The following is a 19,995-nucleotide window of genomic DNA, read 5'->3' on the forward strand; positions in this document are numbered from 1 at the left end:
CCGAACATCATAACTGCACCCTATTGGATATGGTGCATACCATGATGTCTCTTATCGAATTACCACTATCGTTTATGGGTTAGGCATTAGAGACAACCGCATTCACTTTAAAAGGGGCACCACGCAATTCCGTTGAGACGACACCGTTTAGAGAAACCTGAGTTGTCGTTTCTTAAAAGTTTGGGGCTGCGATGCTTATGTGAAAAAGTTTCAGGCTGATAAGCTCGAACCCAAAGCGGATAAATGCATCTTCATAGAAAACCCAAAACAGTTGGGTATACCTCCTATTTCAGATCTGGAAGCAAAAGTAATTGCTTCTAGAAATGGGTCCTTTCTCGAGGAAAAGTTTCTCTCGAAATAATTGAGTGGGAGGATGGTGGAGACTTGATAAGGTTATTGAACCGTCACTTCAACTAGTGTGTAGCAGGGCACAGGAAGTTGTTCATGTGGCACCTACACCAATTGAAGTGGAAGCTTATGATAGTGATCATGAAACTTCGGATCAAGTCACCACCAAACCTCGTAGGACGACGAGGATGCGTGCTACTTCAGAGTGGTACGTAATCCTGTCTGAGATATCATGTTGTTGGACAATACTGAACCTACAAGCTATGGAGAAGCGATGGTGGGCCCATATTCCGACAAATGGTTAGAAGCCATGAAATCCGAGATAAATGGATCTTTAAGAAGAAGACGGACGTGGACGGTAATGTTACCGTCTATGAAGCTCGACTTGTGGCTAAGAGTATTTCCACAAGTTCAAGGAGTTGACTACGATGAGATTTTTCTCATCCGTAGCGATGCTTAAGTCCGTCGGAATCATGTTAGCATTAGCTGCATTTATGAAATCTGGCAGATGGATGTCAAAACAAGTTTCCTTACCAGTTTTCGTAAGGAAAGGTTGTATGTGATACAATCAGAAAGGTTTTGTCTATCCTAAGGATGCTAAAAGGTATGCTAGCTCCAGCGATCCTTCCATGGATTAGAGCAAGCATCTCGGAGTCAGAATATACACTTTGATGGAGTGATCAATGTTTTTGGGTTTATACAAAGTTTGTTAGAAACTTGTATTTCCAATAAAGTGAGTGGGAGCACTACAACATTTCTGATAAGTATATGTGAATGACATATTGTTGATCCGAAATGATGTAGAATTTCTGGAAAGCATAAAGGCTTGTTTGAAAGGAGTTTTTCAAAGGAAGACCTAGATAAAGCTGCTTACATATTGGGCATCAAGATCTATAGAGATAGATCAAGACGCCTGATGATACTTTCAAAGAACGCACACCTTGACATGATTTTGAAAGAGTTCAAAATAGATCAGCAAAGAAGGAGTTCTTGGCTGTGTTACAAGGTGTGAGTATTGAGTAAGACTCAAGACCTGACCACAGCAGAAGAGAGAGAAAGGACGAAGGTCGTCCCCTATGCTTTAGACGTAGGCTCTATAGTATGCTATGTTGTGTACTGCACATGTAGTGTGCCTTGCCATGAGTTGGTCAAGGGGTACAATAGTGATCCGGGAATGGATCACATGACAGCGGTCGAACTTATCCTTAGTACCTAGTGGACTAAGGAATTTTCTCGATTATGGAGGTGAAAAGGAGTTCGTCGTAAAGGGTTACGTCGATGCGAACTTTGACACTAATCCGGATGACTCTGAGTAGTAAACCGGATTCGTATAGTAGAGCAATTATTTGAAATGGCTCCAAATAGCGCGTGGTAGCATCCACAAGATGACATAGATATTCGTAAAGCACACACGGATCTGAAAGGTTCAGACCCGTTGACTAATAACCTCTCTCACAAGCATAACATGATCAAACCAGAACTCATTGAGTGTTAATCACATAGTGATGTGAACTAGATTGTTGACTCTAGTAAACTCTTTGGATGTTGGTCACATGGTGATGTGACCTATGAGTGTTAATCACATGGTGATGTGGACTAGATTATTGACTCTAGTGCAAGTGGGAGACTGTTGGAAATATGCCCTAGAGGCAATAATAAATAGGTTATTATTATATTTCCTTGTTCATGATAATCGTTTATTATCCATGCTAGAATTGTATTGATAGGAAACTCAGATACATGTGTGGATACATAGACAACACCATGTCCCTAGTAAGCCTCTAGTTGACTAGCTCGTTGATCAATAGATGGTTACGGTTTCCTGACCATGGACATTAGATGTCGTTGATAACGGGATCACACCATTAGGAGAATGATGTGATGGACAAGACCCAATCCTAAAGCCTAGCACAAGATCGTGTAGTTCGTTTGCTCAGAGCTTTTCTAATGTCAAGTATCATTTCCTTAGACCATGAGATTGTGCAACTCCCGGATAACGTAGGAATGCTTTGGGTGTACCAAACGTCACAACGTAACTGGGTGGCTATAAAGGTGCACTACAGGTATCTCCGAAAGTGTCTGTTGGGTTGGCATGAATCGAGACTGGGATTTGTCACTCCGTGTAAACGGAGAGGTATCTTTGGGCCCACTCGGTAGGACATCATCATAATGTGCAAAATGTGACCAAGGAGTTGATCACGGGATGATGTGAGTTACGGAACGAGTAAAGAGACTTGCCGGTAACGAGATTGAACAAGGTATAGGGATACCGACGATCGAATCTCGGGCAAGTAACATATCGATAGACAAAGGGAATTGTATACGGGATTGATTGAATCCCCGACATCGTGGTTCATCCGATGAGATCATCGTGGAACATGTGGGAGCCAACATGGGTATCCAGATCCCGCTGTTGGTTATTGACCGGAGAACGTCTTGGTCATGTCTGCATGGTTCCCGAACCCGTAGGGTCTACACACTTAAAGTTCGATGACGATAGGGTTATAGGGAAAGTGTGTACGTGGTTACCGAATGTTGTTCAGAGTCCCAGATGAGATCCCGGACGTCACGAGGAGTTCCGGAATGGTCCGGAGGTAAAGATTTATATATAGGAAGTATGGTTTTGGCCACCAGAAGTGTTCCGGGCATCACCGGTAGTGTACCGGGACCACCGGAGGGGTCCGAGGGTCCACCGGGAGGGGCCACGGGGCCCCGGAGGCATACATGGGCCAAGTGTGAGAAGGGACCAGCCCCTAGGTGGGCTGGGGCGCCTCCCCACCAAGGCCCATGCGCCTGGAGAGAAGAGGGGGCAAACCCTAGGGCAGATGGGCCCTAAAGGCCCATGCCTGGTGCGCCTCCCTCTCCCCCCCACTTGGCCGCCACCCTAGATGGGTTTTGGGGCTGCCGCACCCCTTGGGGTGGAAACCCTAGAGGGGGCGCAGCCCCCTCCCTCTCCCCTATATATAGTTGAGGTATTGGGGGCTGCAAACACATGAGTTTTCCTCTCCCTGGCGCAGCCCTACCTCTTCCTACTCCTCTCCCGCGGTGCATGGCGAAGCCCTGCGGGATTGCCACGCTCCTCCATCACCACCACGCCGTCGTGCTGCTGCTGGATGGAGTCTTCCCCAACCTCTCCCTCTCTCCTTGCTGGATCAAGGCGTGGGAGACGTCACCGGGCTGCACGTGTGTTGAACGCGGAGGCGCCGTGGTTCGGCGCTTAGATCGGAATCAACCGCGATCTGAATCGCTACGAGTACGACTCCTTCATCCGCGTTCTTGCAACGCTTCCGCATCGCGATCTACAATGGTATGTAGATGCACTCCCCTTCCCCTCGTTGCTAGATTACTCCATAGATTGATCTTGGTGATGCGTAGAAAATTTTGAATTTCTGCTACGTTCCCCAACAGTAATTTCAAAAAAATTCCTACGCACACGCAAGATCATGGTGATGTATAGAAACGAGAGGGAGAGTGTGTCCATGTACCCTCGTAGACCGAAAGCGGAAGCGTTAACACAACGCGGTTGATGTATTCGTACGTCTTCACAATCCGACCGATCAAGTACCGAACGCACGGCACCTACGAGTTCTGCACACGTTCAACTCAATGATGTCCCTCAAACTGCGATCCAGCCGAGCTTTGAGGGAGAGTTCCGTCAGCACGACGGCGTGGTGACGATGATGATGTTCTACCGACGCAGGGCTTCGCCTAAGCACCGCTATGATATTATCGAGGTGGACTATGGTGGAGAGGGGCACCGCACACGGCTAAATGATCCAAGAGATCAATTGTTGTGTCTATGGGGTGCCCCTCTCCTCCGTATATAAAGGGGGGAGGAGAGGGTCGGCCAAGGGGAGGAGGCGCGCCCAAGGGGGGAGTCCTACTCCCACCAGGAGTAGGACTCCTCCTTTTCCTATTTGGAGAGGGTGAGGGAAGGAAGAGGAAGGAGGGAGGGAGGAAAGGGGGCCCGGCCCCCCTCCCAATTCGGATTGGGCTTGGGGGGCGCCCCCCCCCCTTGCTCCTTTCCCCTCCTTTCCACTAAAGCCCATTAAGGCCCATATACCTCCCGGGGGGTTCCAATAACCTCCCTGTGCTCCGGTATTATCCCGATCTCACCCGGAACCATTCCGGTATTCAAATATAGTCGTCTAATATATCGATCTTTACGTCTCGACCATTTCGAGACTCCTCGTCATGTCCGTGATCACATCCGGGACTCCGAACTACCTTCGGTACATCAAAACACATAAACTCATAATATAACCGTCAACGAACTTTAAGCGTGCGGACCCTACGGGTTCAAGAACTATGTAGACATGACCGAGACACGTCTCCGGTCAATAACCAATAGCGGAACCTGGATGCTTATATTGGCTCCCACATATTCTACGAAGATCTTTATCGGTCAAACCGCATAACAACATACGTTGTTCCCTTTGTCATCGGTATGTTACTTGCCCGAGATTCGATCGTCGGTATCTCAACACCTAGTTCAATCTCGTTACCGGCAAGTCTCTTTACTCGTTTCGTAATACATCATCCCCCAACTAACTCATTAGTTGCAATGCTTGCAAGGCTTAAGTGATGTGCATTACCGAGTGGGCCTAGAGATACCTCTCCGACAATCGGAGTGACAAATCCTAATCGCGAAATACGGCAACCCAACAAGTACCTTCGGAGACACCTGTAGAGCACCTTTATAATCACCTAGTTATGTTGTGACGTTTGGTAGCACACAAAGTGTTCCTCCGGTAAACGGGAGTTGCATAATCTCATAGTCATAGGAACATGTATAAGTCATGAAGAAAGCAATAGCAACATACTAAACGATCAAGTGCTAAGCTAACGGAATGGGTCAAGTCAATCACATCATTCTCCTAATGATGTGATCCCGTTAATCAAATGACAAGTCTTTATCTATGGCTAGGAAACATAACCATCTTTGATCAACGAGCTAGTCAAGTAGAGGCATACTAGTGACACTCTGTTTGTCTATGTATTCACACATGTATCATGTTTCCGGTTAATACAATTCTAGCATGAATAATAAACATTTATCATGATATAAGGAAATAAATAATAACTTTATTATTGCCTCTAGGGTATATTTCCTTCACCAAGTACCCATCACAAACTCTTATCCTTCGCATTACATTATTTGCCATTTGCCTCTCATTTTCCTCTCGCCCACTTCACCCTTGCCGTTTTATTCGCCCTCTCTTTTCCGTTCGCCTCTTTTTCGCTTGCTTCTTGTTTGCTCGTGTGTTGGATTGTTTGCTTGTCACGATGGCTCAAGACAATACTAAATTGTGTGACTTTACCAATACCAACAACAATGATTTTCTTAGCACTCCGATTGCTCCTCTTACCGATGCTGAATCTTGTGAAATTAATGTCGCTTTGTTGAATCTTGTCATGAAAGATCAATTCATCGGCCTTCCTAGTGAAGATGCTGCTACCCATCTAAATAGCTTCGTTGATTTGTGTGATGTGCAAAAGAAGAAAGATTGGACAATGATATTGTTAAATTGAAACTATTTCCTTTTTCGCTTAGAGATCATGCTAAAATTTGGTTTTTGTCTTTGCTTAAAAATAGTATTGATTCATGGAATAAGTGCAAAGATGCTTTTATCTCTAAGTATTTTCCTCCCGCTAAAATCATCTCTCTTAGAAATGATATCATGAATTTTAAGAAACTTGATCATGAACATGTTGCACAAGCTTGGAAGAGGATGAAATTAATGATACGTAATTGCCCTACACATGGCTTGAATCTTTGGATGATTATACAAAAATTTAATGCCGGATTGAATTTTGCTTCTAGAAACCTTTTAGATTCGGCCGCGGGAGGCACTTTTATGGAAGTCACTTTAGGAGAAGCTACTAAACTCCTAGATAATATTATGGTTAATTATTCTCAATGGCACACCGAAAGATCTACTAATAAAAAAGTGCATGCGATAGAAGAAATTAATGTGTTGAGTGGAAAGATGGATGAACTCATGAAATTATTTGCTACTAAAAGTGTTACTTCTGATCCTAATGATATGCCTTTGTCTACTTTGATTGAGAATAATAATGAATCTATGGATGTGAACTTTGTTGGTAGGAATAATTTTGGTAACAATGCGTATAGAGGAAACTATAATCCTAGGTCGTTCCCTAGTAATTCCTCTAATAATTTTGGTAATTCCTACAACAATTCTTATGGAAATTTTAATAAGATGCCCTCCGAATTTGAGACTAGTGTTAAGGAGTTTATGAATTCACAAAAGAATTTCAATGCTTTGCTTGAAGAAAAATTGCTTAAAGTTGATGAATTGGCTAGGAACGTTGATAGAATTTCTCTTGATGTTGATTCTTTGAAACTTAGATCTATTCCACCTAAGCATGATATCAATGAGCCTCTCAAAGCCATGAGAATTTCCATTGATGAGTTCAAAGAAAGAACCGCTAGGATGCATGCTAAGAAAGATTGCTTTGTGAAAGCGTGTTCTTCTAATTTTTATGAGAATAAAGATGAAGATCTAAAAATTATTGATGTGTCTTAAATCTTTGTTTTGCAATATGAATCTTGATAATTATGGGACTGGAGATGAGTTACCTTTACCTAGAAGGCGCCCCCAAAATTCGGAGTTTTTAGATCTTGATGATAAAATTGGTAAAAGTGGGATTGAAGAAGTCAAAACTTTAGATATCAATGAACCCACTATTTTGGATTTCAAGGAATTTAATTATGATAATTGCTCTTTGATAGATTGTATTTCCTTGTTGCAATCCGTGCTAAATTCTCCTCATGCTTATAGTCAAAATAAAGCTTTTACCAAACATATCGTTGATGCTTTAATGCAATCTTATGAAGAAAAACTTGAGTTGGAAGTTTCTATCCCTATAAAACTTTATGATGAGTGGGAACCTACTATTAAAATTAAAATTAAAGATCATGAATGCTATGCTTTGTGTGATTTGGGTGCTAGTGTTTCCACGATTCCGAAAACTTTGTGCGATTTGTTAGGTTTCCGCGAATTTGATGATTGCTCTTTAAACTTGCACCTTGCGGATTCCACTATTAAGAAGCCTATGGGAAGAATTAATGATGTTCTTATTGTTGCAAATAGGAACTATGTGCCCGTAGATTTTATTGTTCTTGATATAGATTGCAATCCTTCATGTCCTATTATTCTTGGTAGACCTTTCCTTAGAACGATTGGTGCAATTATTGATATGAAGGAAGGGAATATTAGATTCCAATTTCCACTAAGGAAATGCATGGAACACTTCCCTAGAAAGAAAATAAAATTACCTTATGAATCTATTATGAGAGCCACTTATGGATTGCCTTCCAAAGATGGCAATACGTAGATCTATCCTTGCTTTTATGCCTAGCTAGGGGAGTTAAACGATAGTGCTTGTTGGGAGGCAACCCAATTTTATTTTAGTTTTTTTGCTTTTTGCTTATGTTTAGGAATAAATCTTCGATCTAGCCTCTGTTAGATTTGTTTTTGTGTTTTATTTAGTGTTTCTGCCAAGTTAAACCTATAGGAACTTCTTGGATAATAGTTATTTGATCTTGCTGAAAATTCCAGAAACTATCTGTTCACGAAAACAATTATTAAAAATCACCAGAACGTGATAAAATATTGATTCCAATTGCAGCAGATCAATAAACAAATTATTTAGGTCTTCCTATTTTTGCAGAATTTTTTGAGTTCCAGAAGTTTGCGTTAGTTACAGATTACTACAGACTGTTCTGCTTTTGACAGCTGTTTTTCGTGTGTTATTTGCTTATTTTGATGAATCTATGGCTAGTAAAATAGTTTATAAACCATAGAGAAGTTGGAATACAGTAGGTTTAACACCAATATAAATAAATAATGAGTTCATTACAGTACCTTGAAGTGGTATTTTGTTTTCTTTCGCTAACGGAGGTCACGAGATTTTCTGTTGAGTTTTGTGTTGTGAAGTTTTCAAGTTTTGGGTAAAAGATTTGATGGATTATGGAACAAGGAGTGGCAAGAGCCTAAGCTTGGGGATGCCCATGGCACCCCAAGATAATCTAAGGACACCAAAAAGCCAAAGCTTGGGGATGCCCCGGAAGGCATCCCCTCTTTGGTCTTCATCCATCGGTAACTTTACTTGGAGCTATATTTTTATTCACCACATGATATGTGTTTTGCTTGGAGCGTCTTGTATGATTTGAGTCTTTGTTTGTTAGTTTGCCACAATCATCCTTGCTGTACACACCTTTTGAGAGAGACACGCATGATTCGGAAATTATTAGAATACTCTATGTGCTTCACTTATATATTTTGAGCTATATAGTTTTTGCTCTAGTGCTTCACTTATATCTTTTAGAGCACGGTGGTGGATTTGTTTTATAGAAACTATTGTTCTCTCATGTTTCACTTATATTATTCTGAGAGTCCTACAAAACAGCATGGTAATTTTCTTTAATTATGATAGGCATCCAAGATTAGTAAAAAAAAATCTTATGAGTGTGATGAATACTATGAGAAGTTTGATGCTTGATAATTGTTTTGAGATATGAAGATGGTGATATTAGAGTCATGCTAGTTGAGTAGTTGTGAATTTGAGGAATACTTGTGTTAAAGTTTGTGATTCCTGTAGCATGCACGTATGGTGAACCATTATGTGATGAAGTCGGAGCATGATTTATTTATTGATTGTCTTCCTTATGGGTGGCGGTCGGGGACGAGCGATGGTCTTTTCCTACCAATCTATCCCCCTAGCAGCATGCGCGTAATACTTTGCTTTGATAACTTGTAGATTTTTGCAACAAGTATATGAGTTCTGTATGACTAATGTTGAGTCCATGGATTATACGCACTTCCTTCCTTCCACCATTGCTAGCCTCTCTAATACCGCGCACTTTTCGCCGGTATCATACACCCACCATATACCTTCCTCAAAACAGCCACCATATCTACCTATCATGGCATTTCCATAGCCATTCCGAGATATATTGCCATGCAACTTACCACTGTTCCGTTTACTATGACACGCTTCATCATTGTCATATTGCTTTGCATGATCATGTAGTTGACATCGTATTTGTGGCAAAGCCACCGTTCATAATTCTTTCATACATGTCACTCTTGATTCATTGCATATCCCGGTACACCGCCGGAGGCATTCACATGGAGTCATATTTTGTTCTAAGTTTTGAGTTTTAATTCTTGAGTTGTAAAGTAAATAAAAGTGTGATGATCATCATTATTAGAGCATTGTCCCAAATGAGGAAAGGATGATGGAGACTATGATTCCCCCACAAGTCCGGATGAGACTCCGGACTAAATAAAAAAAAGGCCATAAAAAGAGAGAAAAGGCCAAACAAAAAAATGTGAGAGCAAAAGAGAGAAGGGACAATGCTACTATCCTTTTACCACACTTGTGCTTCAAAGTAGCACCATGATCTTCATGATAGAGAGTCTCCTATGTTATCACTTTCATATGCTAGTGGTAATTTTTCATTATATAACTTGGCTTGTATATTCCAATGATGGGCTTCCTCAAAATGCCCTAGGTCTTCATGGGCAAGCGAGTCGGATGCACACCCACTTAGTTTCTTTTGTTGAGCTTTCATATACTTATAGCTCTAGTGCATCGTTGCATGGCAATCCCTACTCACTCACATTGATATCTATTAATGGGCATCTCCATAGCCCGTTGATACGCCTAGTTGATGTGAGACTATCTTCTCCTTTTGTCTTCTCCACAACCACCATTCTATTCCACATATTGTGCTATGTCCTTGGCTCACGCTCATGTATTGCGTGAAGATTGAAAAAGTTTGAGAACCCCAAAAGTATGAAACAATTGCTTGGCTTGTCATCGGGGTTGTGCATGATTAAATACTTTGTGTGATGAAGATAGAGCATAGCCAGACTATATGATTTTGTAGGGATAACTTTCTTTGGCCATGTTATTTTGAGAAGACATAATTGCTTAGTTAGTATGCTTGAAGTATTATTATTTTTATGTCAATATTAAACTTTTGTCTTGAATCTTTCGGATCTGAACATTCATACCACAATTAAGAGAATTACATTGAAAATTATGCTAAGAAGCATTCCACATCAAAAAATTTGGTTTTATCATTTACCTACTCGAGGACGAGCGGGAATTAAGCTTGGGGATGCTTGATACGTCTCCAACGTATCTATAATTTTTTATTGTTCCATGCTATTATATATTCTGTTTTGGATGTTTAATGGGCTTTATTATACACTTTTATATTATTTTTGGGACTAACCTATTAACCGGTGGCCCGGCCCAAATTGCTGTTTTTTTGCCTATTTCAGTGTTTCGCAAAAAAAAGAATATCAAACGGAGTCCAAACGGAATGAAACCTTCGGGAACGTGATTTTTGGAACGAACGTGATCCAGAGGACTTGGAGGCCACGCAAAGTAATCAACGAGGAGAGCACGAGGCAGGGGGCGCGCCTACCCCCCCCCCCCCCCAGGCGCGCCCTCCACCCTCGTGGGGCACACGTTGCTCCACCGACGTACTTCTTCCTCCTATATATACCTACGTACCCCCAAACCATCAGAAGCATCCACGAAAACCTAGTTCCACCGCCGCAACCTTCTGTACCCATGAGATCCCATCTTGGGGCCTTTTCCGGCGTCCTGCCGGAGGGGGCAATGATCATGGAGGGCTTCTACATCAACACCATAGCCTCTCCGATGATGTGTGAGTAGTTTACCTCAGACCTTCGGGTCCATAGTTATTAGCTAGATGGCTTCTTCTCTCTCTTTGCATCTCAATACAAAGTTCTCCTTGATTCTCTTAGAGATCTATTTGATGTAACTCTTCTTTTGCGGTGTGTTTGTCGAGACCGATGAATTGTGGGTTTATGATCAAGATTATCTATGAACAATATTTGAATCTTCTCTGAATTCTTTTATGTATGATTGGTTATCTTTGCAAGTCTCTTCGAATTATCAGTTTGGTTTGGCCTACTAGATTGATCTTTCTTACAATGGGAGAAGTTCTTAGCTTTGGGTTCAATCTTGCGGTGCTCGATCCCAATGAAAGAAAGGGAAACGACACGTATTGTATTGTTGCCATTGAGGATAACAAGATGGGGTTTATGTGACGCCCCCGATTTGACCGTACACTAATCATGCACGCAAATGTGTACGATCACGATCAGGGACTCACGGGAAGATATCACAACACAACTCTACAACATAAATAAGTCATACAAGCATTATAATACAAGCCAGGGGCCTCGAGGGCTCGAATACAAGTGCTCGATCATAGACGAGTCAGCGGAAGCAACAATATCTGAGTACAGACATAAGTTCAACAAGTTTGCCTTAAGAAGGCTAACACAAAAGTAGCAACGATCGAAAAGGCAAGGCCTCCTGCCTGGGACCTCCTAACTACTCCTAGTCGTCGTCAGCGGCCTGCACGTAGTAGTAGGCACCTCCAGTGTCGTAGGTGTCGTCGTCGACGGTGGCGTCTGGCTCCTGAACTCCATCATCTGGTTGCGACAATCCAGTATAGAAAGGGGAAAAGAGGGAGAAAAGCAACCGTGAGTACTCATCCAAAGTACTCGCAAGCAAGGAGCTACACTACATATGCATGGGTATATGTGTAAAGGGGCATATCAGTGGACTGAACTGCAGAATGCCGGAATAAGAGGGGGATAGCTAGTCCTACCGAAGACTACGCTTCTGGACATCTCCCTCTTGCAGCATATAGGTGAGAGTAGATTGAAGTCCTCCAAGTAGCATCGCATAGCATAATCCTACCCGGCGATCCCCTCCTCGTCGCCCTGTTTGAGAGCGATCACCGGGTTGTATCTGGCACTTGGAAGGGTGTATTTTATTCAGTATCCAGTTCTAGTTGTCATAAGCTCAAGGTACAACTCCGGGTCGTCCTTTTACCGAGGGACACGGCTATTCGAATAGATAAACTTCCCTGCAGGGGTGCACCACATAACCCAACACGCTCGATCCCAATTGGCCGGACACACTTTTCTGGGCCATGCCCGGCCTCGTAAGATCAACACGTCGCAGCCCCACCTAGGCTCAACCGAGAGGCCAGCACGCCGGTCTAAACCTATGCGCGCAGGGGTCTGGGCCCATCGCCCTATGCACACCTGCACGTTGCGTACGCGGCCGGAAGCAGACCTAGCCTAGTGGCGTTCCAGTCCAATCCGGCGCGCGCCACTCAGTTGCTGACGTCAAAAGAGCTTCGGCTGATACCACGACGTCGGGATACCCATAACTACTCCCACGTAGATGGTTAGTGCGTATAGACCAAATGGCCAGACTCAGATCAAATACCAAGATCTCGTTAAGCGTGTTAAGTATCCGCGAACGCCGACCAGGACCAGGCCCACCTCTCACCTAGGCGGTCTCAACCTGCCCTGTCGCTCCGCCACAAAGATCCACTTGCGGGTACTCCTACGAGCCGACCCGACTTTAGTCATCACATGTGTCATGTATATAGTATATAAGTATATGCCCGTGATCACCGCCCAGGTGATCACGGCCCGATAGTATAGCACAGCAGACGGACAAGAATGTAGGGCCACTGATGGAAATCTAGCATCCTATACTAAGCATGTAGGATTGCAGGTAAAGGTAGTAACAATAGTAGCAAGGATAGGCTATGCATCAGAATAGGATATCGAAAAGCAGTAACATGCTACACTACTCTAATGCAAGCAGTAGAGATTAGAGTAGGCGATATCTGGTGATCAAAGGGGGGGCTTGCCTGATTGCTCTGGCAAGTAGGAGGGGTCGTCGACTCCGTAGTCGAACTGGGCAGCAGCAGTGTCGGTCTCGTAGTCTACCGGAGAGAAGAGGGGGGAGAAAACAGTAAATACAATGCAAACATAAGCATGACGATGCGTGACATGACAATGAGCGGTGCTAGGGGTGTCCTAACGCGACAGGTGGTGGTACCGGTGAAGGGGGGGAACATCCGGGAGGTATTCCCGATGTTTTCGCTTCTTCGGACAGACGGACCGGAGGGGGAAAGTTGCTAGTTCAATAGGTTAGGGAGGTGTGGTGGATGAATGGACTGCGTATTCGGATTCGTCTCGTCGTTCTGAGCAACTTTCATATAGAAATCATTTTCATCCGAGTTACGGTTTAAAAGATATGAATTTTCAAAGTTTATTTGAATTTCTGGAATTATTTAAATAACAGAAAAAGGGATATGACGTCAGCATGACGTAGGAGTGACGTCAGCGGTCAACAGTCCGGGTTGACTGGTCAAACTGACAAGGGGGGACCCACCTGTCATAGACAGTGGGTTAACAGAGGATTAAACTAATTAGTTTTTAGTTAATTAACTACTGGGCCCACCTGTCAGTGAGAGATTTAATTAAACTAATTATTTTTATTTATAAAACATTTTCTTTTTCTTTTCTTTCTTTTTTTTATTTTTGCGGCGGGGCCCGCATGTCAGTGACTGGGCCTGCCCAGTCAGCAGTTGACTGGGTCAACCCAGTCAACTGGGGCCCGTGGGGGCCACTGGCAGGGTCACTGGGGGTGGGCCAGGCCAGCCACGTCGGCGGCCGGCGCCGGCGCAACTCCGGCGACCAAAACAACGGCGGTCCCTCGCCGGAGTTGGCCGGAATCGCGCTACGGGGCTCGGGGAGGAACGGGGCTAGGCCCATTCGAAAGAGCTCGCAGCGCCGCATCCAGGGGTGGCCGGGGCTTCGCCGGACTCGGCCGGAATCGGCGCCGGCGAGCGGCGGAGGCGGCGGCGCGCACGGGTGCTCGACGGGGACATGGCTACGGCAGGCGGTCGAGCAAGCGGAGGGGCTGGGGAGCTTCTACGTGCGGTGGGGAGCGCTGTGGGCTTGAGCCCGTGACCATTTGGTCACCGGAGACCCGCCGGCGGCGAGCCTCGCGGCGCGGCGTTCGGGCGCGCGTGGGGGGGGGCAGCTACGGAGCGCGGGCGAGCTAGCGGAGAGGGGGAGGAGGTAGAGGAGCTCACCGCGCGGCTGTAGGGGGACGGCAGCGTGCTCGGGGAGGCTCGTCGGAGGCGAAACGGGGCGGCGTTCGACGGCGGCCGTGCGGAGAAGACGAGCTCAGTGTGCTCGTTGTAGGGGCTCCGGTCTCCAACGGGATGCACCAGACGATGCAGCGGGCGACGGCGGTCCTTGGAGACACCTTGGGGCGGCGAGGTGGGTACGGTGGCCGTGTGAACGATGGTGAACGGCGGCGAGCGCGTCGGGCGTGGGGAAGAGGGGAGCGGCGCAGATCCGGGGGAGAGGCGCAGAGGCCGAGGGAGGGAGCGGGGTGAGTGGGAGAGAGGCCCGAGGGAGCGGGGGCCGCTGGCGCCCTTATCCTCTCGCGGGGCTCACCGCCGGCGAGGGGGTTCGGCGGCGACGCGCCCTGTTCCGACCCGGTCGGGGGAACAGGGAAGGGGGACGCGGGGGGAGAGTGGGCTGGGCCGGGGGCGCGGGGGTGCGGCCCAGTTTGGGCCGGGGTTCGGGGGTGCGGGGGTGCGGTGCAGATGGGCCGCGGGTCCAGTGGGGGGGCCTTTGTTCCTTTTTTTTTTGTTCTGTTTTCTGTTTTGTTTTCTCTTTTCTTTTATTTGTTTATTTCCTTTCCTGTTTATTTCATTTAAAAGTATTTAGATATTTTATAAAAATGTGTTTTCTCCACCATAATTACCAGTGTATTATTTAGAACCCACTGAACATTTCTGTTTGAATTTTTGAAAACTTTTATTTTCCACTTTAATTATATAGGAAGTTTGAACTAGGAGCTTGAAAAGGAAGGTGATCCAAATGTGATCAAGCCCTGTTTAGCACATGATTAGCTTAATCACAGGGGGTTACTGTAGCATGATTCTCACGGTGTTACAGTTTATATCATATTGCATGAGTTTATCCCTCTACATCATGTCATCTTACTTAAAGCATTACTCTGTTCTTATGAACTTAATACTCTAGATGCATGCTGGATAGCGGTCAATGTGTGGAGTAATAGTAGTAGATGCAGAATCGTTTTGGTCTACTTGTCGCGGACGTGATGCCTATATACATGATCATACCTAGATATTCTCATAACTATGCTCAATTCTATCAATTGCTCGACAGTAATTTGTTCACCAACCGTAATACTTATGCTCTTGAGAGAAGCCACTAGTGAAACCTATGGCCCCCGGGTCTATTCTCCATCATATTAATCTCCCAACACTTAGTTATTTTTATTGACGTTTATTTTACTTTGCATCTTTATCATAAAAATACCAAAAATATTATCTTATCATATCTATTAGATCTCACTCTCGTAAGTGACCGTGAAAGGATTGACAACACCTTTTTCGCGTTGGTTGCGAGGTTCTTATTTGTTTGTGTAGGTGCACGGGACTTGTGCGTGATCCCCTACTGTATTGATACCTTGGTTCTCAAAAACTGAGGGAAATACTTACGCTACTTTACTGCATCACTCTTTCCTCTTCAAGGAAAAACCAACGCAGTGCTCAAGAGGTAGCACCCGGCGCGCGCGAGCTCCGCCTCGGGCACAACAGCCATTCCGCGCTCTGCCACGAGCGTGGCGCGGCGTGAGCACAACTGCTCCAGCATGGTGCGGGGTGGGCTCAGCGGCCCCGCCACGCGAGCTCCGGCCCCCGGCAAAGGCACAACAACCCTGTCGGCCGCGAGCTCCGGCGCGGCATCGGGAGGCACAACAGACATGGAGTGCGGGAACTCTGGCCCGGCAAGGTACCACAGCCCCGCCGCGCGAGCTCTGGCGGCCTTCCTCCCCGATGCGTCCACATCCACGTGGTGGGCGTCTTTGCCGTCATGGCCTTCTCGTCACAATGGTTGCAAGTGGGGTCATGTGTTGATTGGAGCTGATGTGGAGCACTGCCCTGGCGTGACCGGGCACTCTCATATTGCCCCTAGGATTTGGTCTCGCTTTGAGATACGCTGTTCAGTCCGGACGTTTAGGAAGAAAGTGAGTGGTCCTGTTTGGGTCACTTTTTTTTACCGGACACTAACCAGACGGACTTTTGATCTACACCTGGTCAGTCCGGACTTTTGACCTCCCCGACGTGTTTGAGGTGTTGCTTGCTTTTGATCTACGCCTTGTACATGATTGCTGATGAGCTCTTTTGCCTCTAAAATCTTCAAGTTTTTCAGTAAATTGTGTGGAGGATTGAGCGTCAGGGCAGGTGGAGGAGTGGGAGAAAGAAGCATACGGCGACAGCTTCATTGTCAAGGAGCGGGCCGAGTAGGGTGGAGGAGAAGAGTTGGCGAGGTTTGTTGCCTAAGCTCAACATGTTGGAGCATGCCTCGGGCTGCTCCTGCTACTAGCGGAGCTCAGCATGGTCTGTTGGGGATTGGGGATTTCGGTCATTTTTTCTGTTAAAACACTTCTCAAATTTTACAAAAATATTCAGAAATCTAATTTGGCTATGAATTTCCAAAGGTGTTGACTAAGTTTTTTAAATGTTTGCAAATTTAAACAATGTTCATAAATATAAAAAATTCATGAATATGAAAAAAAATTCCTACTCATAAATTTTTGGAAATGTTCGCATATTCTAAAATTATTTACAAATTTAAATAATGTTTGTGAATTTTTAAAATCATGAATATGAAGAAATATTTGCAAATTCTAAAAAAATCACAGATTTTAAATGTTTAAAAATTCTAAAAAAATTGTTTGTATCAATACAATGTTTGTGAATTTGAAAATTGTTCAAAAATTCTTAGCTCCTTATGTTGTTACTACGTGCGTTGGGGCTTTGGGATTCGTTGGTGGGCCCATTTATTTGTGGTTATTTTGCACATTCAGGTTATTTGGGCCTGTCACAAGCTGTCATGACGGTCGGTAGTATGGTGTTCTTTTTGTTACGTCTCGGTGGGGAGCTCCTAACCGGCGCTCTCAGCGCCGGTTCGGCTTACTGGCGCCTGAAGGCGACGCGACTGGGCCGGCCCAGAAAAATTTCGATCGACAAAGCAAGCTCGTGGGTAGCGCGAAAAGAAAAGGCGGGTGATAGGCGCCGGTCCGCTGGCGGAAACTTTTCGGCCGGTCCAACGCGGGCCCTTGATTTGTTTAATCTACAACCGTCAGATCTCTCTTATTCCCCTCCCTTACGTCGTCTTCCTCCCTGCCTCTCTACTCCCTGAATGAAGAAAAATTCCTCAATCCTCCGCCAGATCTCTCTTGCCCTTGATCCCGGCATCATCTCCGACGTGCAGCAGGTCCTCCCCGTGTCATCTCATGGCATCCTTCTCCCGTCAGCGGCTTCGAGCACGCGACCCCTCCCAGCAGCAGCTCGTTCTTGACGTGTTACGCGCGGGCGCCGCCATTGCTGCTCCCGACCGACCCCATGGTTGGAGCACAGAGGCACGCCATCGCAGCTCCGCCACCCGCCGCCGTTGAACCAACAGCTCTCCGCACTCGATGTAGCCCTCGCCTCCTGCTCACTGCATCGCCCTTGGCCGCTGCTATTCCATCGCGCGATGCATCCTCCCCCGTCGCACCTAGCCGTCGTGGTTCCAGCACACAAAAAGTGACTGTCGTCGTAGCCTCAGGCCGCCATGGTTCCAGTACACGAGCACGACCACATCGCATCTCGACATCGAGAAGAGAAACGATGCAGCTCCCATCACAGCTTGCAGCAAAAACAGTCGCCGGTCGCAGCTACCCGCGATGACAGTTGCAGCTTAACGACGAGATCGCAGAAAAAACGTTGCATCCGCAGGTCGCCGATGCTGGAACCACGCAGTAGAAAGCTACAACCGTATGTCGCGGTGCTGGAACCGGCAGGAGAAAAAGCTACAACCGCAAGTCACCGGTGTTGGAGCCGGGGAGAAGAAAAGCTGCAACCGCATGTCGCCGGTGCTGGAACCAGGCAGTAGAAAGCTACAACCGTATGCCACCGATGCTGGAACCATACAGTAGAAAAGTTGCATCGCGGTACTGGAAGAAGAAAAGGCTACAACAGTACTAGGAGGTGCATGAGCCGGGGAGAAGAAAAGCTGCAACCGCATGTCGCCGTACTGGAACCGAGCAATTGGTGACGTGTTTTGCTCCGACGGGAGGGTGATTTGCTGCGACCGACGACCGTCTTTGCTGGAACCAATGAGCTATTTGCTGCCACCATCTAACTACAATGGCTGTGTTCGAACCATGGTCGTCGTCTCCCTCGAAGAGGCTTCACAGCAGGCTATGGATGTGTGGCCCGCTCACGTCGAAGAGGGGCAGAGGGCGGGCGGCCTACCTGGCGGGGAGGGAAGGGTCTGTACCCAACTCTCCCGAGAGAGCCGGGTGCGGTGGCGGCGTGTGCAGGTAGTGACGCCCCCGTGAGGAATGAAGGAAGTGAGAGGTAGGAGATGACAGGAGAACGTGTGAACTAGAGAGACTCACGCGTGGATAAGGCTGAAAATTGTCTCGCTTGGAAACGTCCAGGAGACACACGATTGTACTAGATCGCACGGCTCGCGCTTGACCGGCCAAATCACTCGGCCGGCATATGCCGTACAGAAACATTTCCCAAAAGAAAACCCCAAAAAGTGGTTCCGACCAGGATCGAACTCGCGCTATGGCAGCGGCGTACGAGCTTTTCTAACCACCTGCCTTACTGCTAGCTACCGAAAATATTGCAGAGTGAACACATTAAAGAACATTCGTAGGCGCGTAATTTTTTGCACACATGTCATTTACTGTAGCGCTTTTATTTTTGAATTATTTTTCAACAATTTGGAAAAATATCATGACTTACAAAACGTACATTGGTTTGAAGAAAAAAAACATAAAATTTTGAAAAAAAATCAGCAATTTGATAAAGTTAATCCATTTTGAAAAATAGTTCACAAATCTTGAGACAAAAGTTCAAGCATTTAAAAAATAGTTCATCAAATTTTGAAAAAAGGTTCATCAATTTTGGAAAAAGTTAATCCATTTGAAAAATAGTTCACAAATCTTGAGAAAAAGTTCACAGATTTAAAAAAAGTTCATCAAATTTTGCAAAAAAGGTTCATCGATTTTGGAAAAAAAGTTAATCCATTTTCAAAAATAGTTCACAAATCTTGAGAAAAAAGTTCACGGATTTCAAAATAGTTCATCAAAGTTTGAAAAAAGGTTCATCGATTTTGGAAAAAGTTCATCGACATTTAAAAAGTTCATCGAAATTCAAAAAATGTTCATCAATTTTGGAAAAAGAGTTCATCGGATTTGAAAAAAGTTCATCGATTTTGTAAAATAGTTCATCAAATTTGGAAAAAGTTCATCGAATTCGAAACAAGTGCATCGAATTTTAAAAAAAGTTCATCGAATTTGAAAAAGGTTCATCAATTTTGGAAAAAAGTTCATCCAATTCAAAAAAGTGTTCATCAAATTTGGAACAAAGTTCTTCGATTTTGGAAAAGTTCATCAATTTGTAAAATAGTTCATTCAAATGAACAAAAGAAGAAAAAAACATCAAACAGAACCCTTCTGAATAAAGAAGAAAAACGAAAATAATAGACATGGAAGAGAAAAGTAAAGAAGATATTTTTGAACACATGAGCTAGGAGTGGTGGGGTGCTTGGTGGTTGGGTCGAACGAAGAGGAGGTCGTGTGTTCGATTTCCGCCCAACGGCCTTTTTTTGCTTTACAACAGAAAAAGAAGGGACGATGGGCCGGCCCAAAGAAGAG

This window comes from Triticum aestivum, chromosome 1D (genome assembly GCF_018294505.1).
Source record: "Triticum aestivum cultivar Chinese Spring chromosome 1D, IWGSC CS RefSeq v2.1, whole genome shotgun sequence".
Taxonomy (NCBI): domain Eukaryota; kingdom Viridiplantae; phylum Streptophyta; class Magnoliopsida; order Poales; family Poaceae; genus Triticum; species Triticum aestivum.